Below are 11082 nucleotides of genomic sequence, written 5' to 3' on the forward strand. Positions count from 1 at the left end.
TATTTTATTCATTTTTTTCTTATATTTATAAGATTTTCTTAACAATTTGGGTGTGAAATAAGAATTATTTTCACTCCTTTTTGTATTTTCTTGTCCAGTTTTGTTTTTTTCTTTTCACTTAAAATTTATAAAAAAAAAAAGGAAAAGTCTGTGAATTAGTAAGTTGTATGAAAAATCTCTCACTTGAGAATATAATCATCGACTTGAGGTTTTAGATTTAGTTTTCTTTTATTTTATTCTCTTTACTGTAAACGTATATTAAATTATAGCTTAATTGGCTTTAAGCCAAGAAAAATAATAGAAGAATTTTTTTTTTTTTTTTTTTTTTTTGTTGGAAAATGCATTTTTTTACCATGGCATCAAATAGTCAAATTAAGAGTCATTCTTTGGTTATACTGGGATTGTAGTGGAGAGAAAATAAAGCTATGATGTATGGTTTTTAGTTTTAGTTTTAAGGAATACTTACAAGTATTTAGTATATTATTTATATTTCAAATCGTTTTCATATGCTTGCCAATTATTTGTTTGGTATTAAGATTTTTAACAATAGTTTTTAATAAGTAAATAAAATAATTGCTAAAAGAAAGATAAAATAATATATAAGAACAAAGTTTCCTATGGAAAATGTTGTGCTGTGAAAGCAAAATTTCCTTAGAAAAAAATCTTTACCCTATTAGTTTAATTTCTTACAGAAATTCTCTATGGCGATACACTTTTCTTATAGAAAATTATCTGTTTTGAAAGAAACTTCTCATATTCAAAATTGTCTCTTTTGGGAGACACTTTTTTAATAGAAAGACTAATAGAAAACTGTCTCCTCTTGATGACTCTTTTGTTATAGAAAATTATTTAATTTGGGAGTTACAAAAATGCTATAAAAATGTTTATCCTCTCAGAGACACTTCTTAACGAAAATAGTCTCCACTAAGAGATTCCTTTGAAAGACACTTTTCTTATAAGAATCGTCTCTTTTGGAAGAAACTTTTCATAAACAAAACTATCTCTTTTAAGAGAAAATTTTCTTACACAAATTCTCCTTGGCGATGTACTTTTCTTATAGAAAATTATCTCTTTTGAAAGAAACTTCTCTTATTCAAAATTGTCTCTTATAGGTGATCCTTTTGTTATTAAACATTATCTCATTTAAAAATTATGAAAATGTCATCTGGGAGACACTTCTCTTAAACAGAACTATTCTCTTTAGGAGACACTTTTCTAATATTACAAATTTTATAAAAATGTTATGTTATGGTAGAATCTTTTCATATAAAAAGAATCTTTTATTAAAGAAATATTTTTTTCTTTTGAGAAACTGTTTTCTTTAACAAAATTATCTCCTTTAAGAGACACTTTTCTTATAGAAAATCTTTTTTATTAGACGTTTTTCTTATAGAAAACAATTTCCTACGGGAGACACTTTTCTTATAGGAATTTGTCTCCTTTAGGAGATACTTTTCTTATAGGAATTTGTCTCCTTTAGGAGATACTTTTCTTATGGAAAATTGTCTTCTTTGAAAGAAACTTCTCTAATAGATAATTGCCGCCTTCTGGGGAAAATTTTGTTATAGAATATTGCATAATTTGGAATTTATAAAATTGTATCCTTCTTTATAGGAAATGTTCTACTGTGGAATGGATTTTTCTTATAGAACACTTTCCGTACACAAAATTTTGTGTTATGGCAGAAACTTTTCTCATAGAAAATAGTCTGTTCTAGGAGACATTTTTGAATGAACTGTGGAATGTTTTTTTCTTATAGAAACTTTTCTTCTTTAAAATTCATTACACCCTACACCACTTTAGTGAGGAAGTTATATTGGATTTGTGCTGATGTTTGCAACGCATAGAATTAATGGTCCTACCTACCTATAAGTATATCAATCGGCTCAGAAGCATTTTCTGAGTCTATTAAGCCATGTCTGTCCGTCCGTCCGTCCGTCTGTCTGTCTGTCTGTCTGTCTGTCTGTCTGTCTGTCTGTCTGTCTGTCTGTCTGTCTGTCTGTCTGTCTGTCCGTCTGTCTGTCTGTCCGTCCGTCTGTCTGTCCGTCTGTCCGTCCGTCTTTCTGCCTGTCCATGTAAACCTTGTAATCAAACTACAGGTCGCAATTTTGAAAATAATTGGATGAAATTTGCTACACGCATTACCCTTTTGATTTGGAAGTCACTATTCTTATAGAAAATTTTCTTCTGTGAGAGATACTTTGCTTATAGAAAATGATAACCACTTCTCTTATAGAAAATTGTCTTCTTTAAAAACCAATTTTCTAAAACGAAATTGTCTCCTTAACAAAAAAACTTTCTTATAGAAAATTGGCTTAATCTAGGAGAAGGTTTTCTTATAAATAATTGTATCCCTTGTAAAACACTTATCTAATAGAAATTGTATCTTTTGGGAGACGTCCTAATGATAGGATGATTTAGCTAGAAAGGAAAACATTTCTAACTTGGGACAAATTTTACATGTTAAAAGGCGCATAATTTCTATAAAAAGGCGCCCAATTTTTCATAAAAGATTTCCATAGAGCATGTTGTCAGTTTTATGCTTTACTCTATAAAGCAACAAATACAAATACTTGTCGACTTATGTGTGACATTCAATGTAATCGATTAAAAGCATCTCCTAGACATTTCCAGCCATTTAATGTAAATTTATTTGTTTTTAAAATTCCTCACAAACATTTTATAATAACATTTAATATATACATTTCAAAGTGTTTTTAATAAACATTGTCACTTATATTTGTTTCAATTTAAAATAAATACATGTATTTTTGACTCTTACATTGCAATTCCAGACACGTTTTCTATGTAAAGTTCCTTGTGCCTCCTTTTTATTTTGATATTAAAAAAATATTGTTTATATATAATAAGAAAAGTCAAATAGATACAAAAATACAATAATATTATGTCGCCATCTTATTATCACAACTCATTGATCTTGGTGGGGTAAACGAGTCTACTCGTTCGTATTCTATTTCAAGTAACAGAAAACCAATTGTATTTGTGTTACACATTCCCATCACACTGAGCGATTGACTGACTGACTTCATTCATTCATTCATTTATACACTCCTTAGGCCTAGTCAGTTTTATAAAATGAATTTTTTTCGCCTTTTATTTTGTGTGATAAAATGAAATTTGAGACGTTTTTTTTTTATTAAATGATTAAATTTAATACTTATTTGCTTCCTTTCAGCAGTTTCTGGTAAGCGAGTCACGTTGTATTTTTCGTTGAAAAACAATTCTACTTATATAACGTTCAAAGCAAAAGGAAAAAGTATTTGAAAGTAAAGTAAGTATATCATGTTTTCTGTAGAAAGTTGTTCTAAATCATTGGCATTAAAGTGAGTGTTTAAGCGTGCCTAAAAAAACAAATGAAGTGTGATGCTGGAAATTGTCAAAGATGCTATAAATGTGATAATTTTAATAAATACAAGTAATAAGAAAATAACAAAAAAGAAAACAAGAAAAATATGTACCGATATTGTATTTTGAATTGGTGTTAAAACAATTTCTATTTTTAGCATTATGAATTATTTGTTTAGAAATGAGTTTTTGAAAAATGCAATATTAGTTCGTAGTAGTAGATAGGTTAGGTTTTAGATAGCGCAAAGAATCAATTGTGATGGATAACTTATCAACTGGTCTAAAGTGATTGTATCTATATCGTATTAAAATATGTTGAACATTGATCGTTGCTTACATATCAAATTATCTAGTGCGTACGTATATATCTTCAGCCTCAACATCGTTTAAACGGACTTACATATATTTGCCTGCAAGCCTAAGCACAAACTTTCTTAACAATTACTTTGGAAATGTTTGAAAATATATAAATTTTATTACTATAATGTCCTGATTTAATCAGAAGTGCAAAATTTCAAACAGACCCAGACTCGAGGAGTTATCATCCATTGAAAAAAGTAAAGGATAATGTTAGTTAGTTCTTTAATTCCAACGGTTATCAAAGGCAACCTACCATGCACAGACAGGAATGTTTCATCAGCGATCAACTATATAAGGTTGACCTTCCTTTTAAACTTCGAACCTTATCTTCTCTTCCGAAGATGACAATTATATACCAAGGGAAATGAGACAAAACAATGAATAGCTTAGCCAGTGCTTGGTTAGTTAGTTAGTTAGTTAGTTAGTTAGTTAGTTAGTTAGTTAGTTAGTTAGTTAGTTAGTTAGTTAGTTAGTTAGTTAGTTAGTTAGTTAGTTAGTTAGTTAGTTAGTTAGTTAGTTAGTTAGTTAGTTAGTTAGTTAGTTAGTTCGTTAGTTAGTTAGTTCGTTAGTTCGTTGTAGTTAGTTAGTTCGTTAGTTCGTTTTTTTAGTTAGTTTTAGTTCGTTCGTTCGTTCGTTCGTTGTTTCGTTCGTTCGTTCGTTCGTTCGTTCGTTCGTTCGTTCGTTCGTTCGTTCGTTCGTTCGTTCGTTCGTTCGTTCGTTCTTTAGTTCGTTAGTTTCGTTCGTTCGTTAGTTCGTTTCGTTCGTTCTTCGTTCGTTCGTTCGTTCGTTTCGTTCGTTTCGTTCGTGTTCGTTAGTTCGTTCGTTCGTTCGTTCGTTCGTTCGTTCGTTTCGTTCGTTCGTTCGTTCTTCGTTCGTTCGTTCGTTCGTTCGTTCGTTCGTTCGTTCGTTCGTTCGTTCGTTCTTCGTTCGTTCGTTCGTTTTTCGTTCGTTCGTTCGTTCGTTCGTTCGTTCGTTCGTTCGTTCGTTCTTTCGTTCGTTGTTCGTTCGTTCGTTCGTTCGTTCGTTCGTTCGTTCTTCGTTCTTTCGTTCGTTCGTTCGTTCGTTCGTTCGTTTCGTTCGTTCGTTCGTTCGTTTGTTCGTTCGTTCGTTCGTTCGTTCTTCGTTCGTTGTTCGTTCGTTCGTTCGTTCGTTCGTTCTTGTTTCGTTCGTTCGTTCGTTCGTTCGTTCGTTTCGTTCGTTCGTTCGTTCGTTCGTTCGTTCGTTCGTTCGTTCGTTCGTTCGTTCGTTCGTTCGTTCGTTCGTTCGTTCGTTCGTTCGTTTCGTTTTCGTTCGTTCGTTCGTTCGTTCGTTCGTCTCGTTCTTCGCTCTTTGTTCGTTCTGTCCTTCCCTTTTCTCTCTCCTTCCCTCTGTTGTCGTCCTTTCTTTCCTTTCTTTTCCCTTTCCCCCCCCCTCCCCCCCCTTTTTCTTTGTGCCCCGCTTCTCCCCCTTCCCCTTCTTTCCGTCTTCCTCCTTCGTTTGGCCCCCTCCCCTGTTTTGCCCTACCCTTTCCCTTCCTTCCCTTTTTTTTTTTGATCCCTTCCTTCCCCGTCCCTTCAAATCTGTTTTTATTTTTTAAAACCAACAAATTCATAAAACAATATTAACCGAAAATATATACATATTAAACATTTTTAAAGACATCCCCAACTTGTGATCGTGCATAATAAATTTATTGTTTCAATTTTTATTTTATAAAATTTTTTGTTTTTATTTTCTTTAATCTTATCAATGCCAGCAAACACACTTTGTGTCTATGCATCACAATAAATTGTTAATGATGAAAATGCTGTGTTTATTGCAAAAATTTTCCATATGATGTTGATGAGATGACGCTACTGTTGCTACTACTCGTTCTGCAAAAGCTGTATACTCGTTGCTGATGATGACTATGATGCCTTGTATCAAAGATTAAACACTGACAGCCCGAACTTTTTCATTGTTAAACTTGGTCAACAACATTTAATGTTGTTATAGTCGTTAAATAAAAATGTTGTCAACTCCATTAACATTTTGATGGCGGTTAAATTTTGTTGTCGTTTTTTTTTCATTCTTTTACTAATTTTTTCAACATTGAATAAATAAATAACAAACAGAAAATTAAATCATGCCCATTTAAAAGGAAGTTTTAAAATGTGTGTTTGTGTGTGTCCTAGTGTTAGGATATTATTTAGTATCCAAAGAGATTTTCTGTCGTTGTTGGTTTTTATTATAATGGAAAATAAAGTACAAAATAAAAAAGAAATAGAATCAGTCAAATTTTTTATGATGTATTAAAAATGTAAAGAGTATTTTTATGGTAGCAGTTTATTTTAGTAGAATATTAAAATCCTGAAAAGATAAGAAAAGAAGTTTGCATTAGCGACTATGTTTTTGCTGGTTGAAATTAAGAAAATATAGCTGCTGCCCAAGATAACTACAATTAATTTACACTGTTACTTATTAATTCAAAATTACGTTTTTTATAGACCTAGTCTGTCCGTCTATATATCGATAGAAGGACAGACAAACATAATATTAGAGAAATTGTTGTTGTTGAACAACTTCTAAATTTCCCTATACTTCGGCTACTGCTACAAAATTCCAAAATTATCAAAATTTATAATCAGTAAAATATCTCCACTGAACTATCAAAAACATTCAGCATTTTAATTAAAAACTTCTCAAGTTTATTTCGCTTATACTCACATTTATCATACGACCTGTCTTACGTACAAATCAAATCAAAATCTTAATAAAAATTATCCATAAACTACTTTATCCACGAATTTTTTAACCGTCTTTACTGTACTGGACATTAAACTTTGTCATTCATCGCAACACACACACATAAAAATAAATTAAAAATGAAACGAATGCTTAAAACTAGAACAAAAAATTGTTTTAGAGAATTATAGAAGAAAAGTTGATTTGCTAAGAAATAAAGTGTCATTTCAATACCCAAACTGCTTGCTAGCTGTTTTTATCTACTTATTCATTGTGGTCATTACTAAAGATGTCAAGTTGTTAGTTGGAAGATACGAGTAAGAATAGTTTGATTCAGTATTCATACTATGGACTTCGTTGTTGTTGGTTTTTCTTCAACTTTAGTTTCTTTTAGTTCAGTTCTTTGCTTATGTTATGACTCGTCTGTCATACTGACTGTTGGTTCCGATTTTAAAACATTTCTTTTTTTCTTTCCCTTGCCAGCTTACTTTGTTGCTTAACAAACTGTCTGTTCAAATGAGTTTGGCTGACTAGTTGTTTGGTTAGTTAGTTGGTATAAATGTATAAAATTTCATAGACTGATTCCTAGGAATATGAATATGTAATGTTCCTCCTTGTTCTAGTTCAGTTCTAGTTCAGTTCTAGTTCAGTTCTAGTTCAGTTCTAGTTCAGTTCTAGTTCAGTTCTAGTTCAGTTCTAGTTTCAGTTCTTAGTTCCGTTCTAGTTCAGTTCTAGTTTCAGTTCTAGTTCAGTTCTAGTTCAGTTCTATTCAGTTCTTAGTTCAGTTCTAGTTCAGTTCTAGTTCAGTTTCTAGTTCGTTCTAGTGTCAGTTGCTAGTTCAGTTCTAGTTCAGTTCTAGTTCAGTTCTAAGTTTCAAGTTCTAGTTCATTTCTAGTTCAGTTCAGTTCAGTTCTAGGTTCAGTTCTAGTTCAGTTCTAAGTTCAGTTCTAGTTCTAGTTCTAGTTGCAGTTTAGTGCAGGTCTAGTTCAGTTCTAGTTCAGCAGTTCTAGTTCATTTCTAGTTCAGGTTCTAGTTCAGTTCTAGTTCAGTTCTAGTTCAGTTCTAGTTCAGTTCTAGTTCAGTTCTAGTTCAGTTCTAGTTCAGTTCTAGTTCAGTTCTAGTTCAGTTCTAGTTCAGTTTCTAGTTCATTCTAGTTCAGTTCTAGTTCAGTTCTAGTTCAGTTTCTAGTTCAGTTCTAGTTCAGTTCTAGTTCAGTTCTAGTTCAGTTCTAGTTCAGTTCTAGTTCAGTTCTATTTCAGTTCTAGTTCAGTTCTAGTTCAGTTCTAGTTCAGTTCTAGTTCAGTTCTAGTTCAGTTTCTAGTTCATCTAGTTCAGTTCTAGTTCAGTTCTAGTTCAGTTCTAGTTCAGTTCTAGTTCAGTTAGTTCAGTTTCTAGTTCAGTTCTAGTTCAGTTCTAGTTCAGTTCTAGTTCAGTTCTAGTTCAGTTCTAGTTCAGTTCTAGTTCAGTTCTAGTTCAGTTCTAGTTCAGTTCTAGTTCAGTTCTAGTTCAGTTCTAGTTCAGTTCTAGTTCTTCTAGTTCAGTTCTAGTTCAGTTCTAGTTCAGTTCTAGTTCAGTTCTAGTTCAGTTCTAGTTCAGTTCTAGTTCAGTTCTAGTTCAGTTCTAGTTCAGTTCTAGTTCAGTTCTAGTTCAGTTCTAGTTCAGTTCTAGTTCAGTTCTAGTTCAGTTCTAGTTCAGTTCTAGTTCAGTTCTAGTTCAGTTCTAGTTCAGTTCTAGTTCAGTTCTAGTTCAGTTCTAGTTCAGTTCTAGTTCAGTTCTAGTTCAGTTCTAGTTCAGTTTCTAGTTCAGTTCTAGTTCAGTTCTAGTTCAGTTCTAGTTCAGTTCTAGTTCAGTTCTAGTTCAGTTCTAGTTCAGTTCTAGTTCAGTTCTAGTTCAGTTCTAGTTCAGTTCTAGTTCAGTTCTAGTTCAGTTCTAGTTCAGTTCTAGTTCAGTTCTAGTTCAGTTCTAGTTCAGTTCTAGTTCAGTTCTAGTTCAGTTCTAGTTCAGTTCTAGTTCAGTTCTAGTTCAGTTCTAGTTCAGTTCTAGTTCAGTTCTAGTTCAGTTCTAGTTCAGTTCTAGTTCAGTTCTAGTTCAGTTCTAGTTTTCAGTTCTAGTTCATTCTAGTTCAGTTCTAGTTCAGTTCTAGTTCAGTTCTAGTTCAGTTCTAGTTCAGTTTCTAGTTTCAGTTCTAGTTCAGTCTAGTTCAGTTCTAGTTCAGTTCTAGTTCAGTTCTAGTTCAGTTCTAGTTCAGTTCTAGTTCAGTTCTAGTTCAGTTCTAGTTCAGTTCTATTCAGTTCTAGTTCAGTTCAGTTCAGTTCTAGTTCAGTTCTAGTTCAGTTCTAGTTCAGTTCTAGTTCAGTTCTAGTCAGTTCTAGTTCAGTTCTAGTTCAGTTCTAGTTCAGTTTCTAGTTCAGTTCTAGTTCAGTTCTAGTTCAGTTCTAGTTCAGTTCTAGTTTCAGTTCTAGTTCAGTTCTAGTTCAGTTCTAGTTCAGTTCTAGTTCAGTTCTAGTTCAGTCTAGTTCAGTTCTAGTTCAGTTCTAGTTCAGTTCTAGTTCAGTTCTAGTTCAGTTCTAGTTCAGTTCTAGTTCAGTTCTAGTTCAGTTCTAGTTCAGTTCTAGTTCAGTTCTAGTTCAGTTCTAGTTCAGTTCTAGTTCAGTTCTAGTTCAGTTCTAGTTCAGTTCTAGTTCAGTTCTAGTTCAGTTCTAGTTCAGTTCTAGTTCAGTTCTAGTTCAGTTCTAGTTCAGTTCTAGTTCAGTTCTAGTTCAGTTCTAGTTCAGTTCTAGTTCAGTTCAGTTCATTTCTAGTTCAGTTCTAGTTCATTTCTAGTTCAGTTCTAGTTCAGTTCTAGTTCAGTTCTAGTTCAGTTCTAGTTCAGTTCTAGTTCAGTTTCTAGTTCAGTTCTAGTTCAGTTCTAGTTCAGTTCTAGTTCAGTTCTAGTTCAGTTCTAGTTCAGTTCTAGTTCAGTTCTAGTTCAGTTCTAGTTCAGTTCTAGTTCAGTTCTAGTTCAGTTCTAGTTCAGTTCTAGTTCAGTTCTAGTTCAGTTCTAGTTCAGTTCTAGTTCAGTTCTAGTTCAGTTTCTAGTTCAGTTCTAGTTCAGTTCTAGTTCAGTTCTAGTTCAGTTCTAGTTCAGTTCTAGTTCAGTTCTAGTTTAATTCAGTTTTTAAATTTTTTTGATCATTTAGGACAAGTTCGTTCTGAAACCTCGACTTCTATTTCCTTTCAAAGGCATGTAATTAGTTCAATAGTAATAACTTCTTACAGTAATGACTTAATTATTTTTATCCACTTTTTTGTAGCATTCTAATATTTTCACATACATTTCTATACATATAAGTCATTTCGCTGTTAAGTCTGTTGCCTGGTTAGCCGTTTGGTTATACGAATGGTTGGTTAGTTGCCTGCTTTTGCTGTTTTCCCTCATTTTTTGTTTTACTTACGTTTGCTATTGCCCTGTCTGCCATATTGTCTATCCAGTTACGATTTAAATCCTGAAATGCCATTTCATCTTTTTAATTGAATTTTAATTTGTTTAGAGTGAATTTTTCACGCAAAAAAGCATATTTTTCTTCTTCACAGAACAAACATATTTTCGAATATTATACACAATATTTTTTTATTTTTTTGCAACACTAACAACCTTATCTTATTTGGGGAAGTATGGCATATTATTAAGAAAATGAAATAAACAAAAAAATGAAATTTAGATTTTTATACCCATTTTTTTATTGCAACTGTAGATTTGTTTATGTTAGCGGAGTTTGCATTCGCTGGATGTTTGTATACTTTGGAAATCGATTAAATGTGTTTTAATTTATTTCTCTTATCAACTCTTTATTCAGTGTCCGTGAATATTTTAATGTTTATTTTACAGTGTAAGTGTAATTAAGTGAATATTATATAATTAAGTTTGTGTTAAGTATTAGAATATGTTTGCTGCATGAAAGAGAAGTTGTAGTAGTAGTAGTAGTTTTTGCATCAGTGCTGTTTCAAGATTAGGGTTTAAAGACGGACAGACAATTTTCATATATATTTTAGAAGGATCCTGACTATTTGAGGTATGAAAATCTCAATTGTTGGCTCTCACATTAGGTTTGTTGTCCATGGACTTAATAACTTTGATAAAGCTCAAAATTTTTTTCCACCACAGTTTCTTTCTCTATGCTTTCCATCACTAAAATGATACCATTAAAAAAATTCACTCTTTGGTTCCAACATAATATGGTTTCCAGATTTTTTTGTCCATTTGTTTTTTTCCAACATCATCATTGTTGTTTTATCCTTTATATTTTAATTGTCATATTGGTTTGTCATTTGGCTCTAGTTTAATTTTTATTCTTTTTTGCTTTTCATCATTTCCAACATTAGAAGTGGTATGATTTGCCAATGTAGATGATGATTTTCTTTTTGCGTAATTTTCTAATGACTTGACTCTGTGTGGCTTTGGCAGACAGAATTTCCGTTTTAATTTTTTTTACGCAAAAAACAGCAAGTGTTTGTTAAACTAGTATTTACTTTTAGCTTTTGTGTTGCCACTATTTTATTTTATATACATTAGGTTTTAATTTTTCTTTCCTTCCTATTTGTGTGTCGTGTCTTGTACAGTTTAGCCGCATTACCAATAAATTACTTAAATGAATGGTCTTATTGTAGTCAATT

This window comes from Lucilia sericata, unplaced genomic scaffold, assembly GCF_015586225.1.
Source record: "Lucilia sericata isolate MDLA Ls3-8-SP2 unplaced genomic scaffold, ASM1558622v1 Contig000919F_arrow, whole genome shotgun sequence".
In the NCBI taxonomy this organism is placed as follows: Eukaryota; Metazoa; Arthropoda; class Insecta; order Diptera; family Calliphoridae; genus Lucilia; species Lucilia sericata.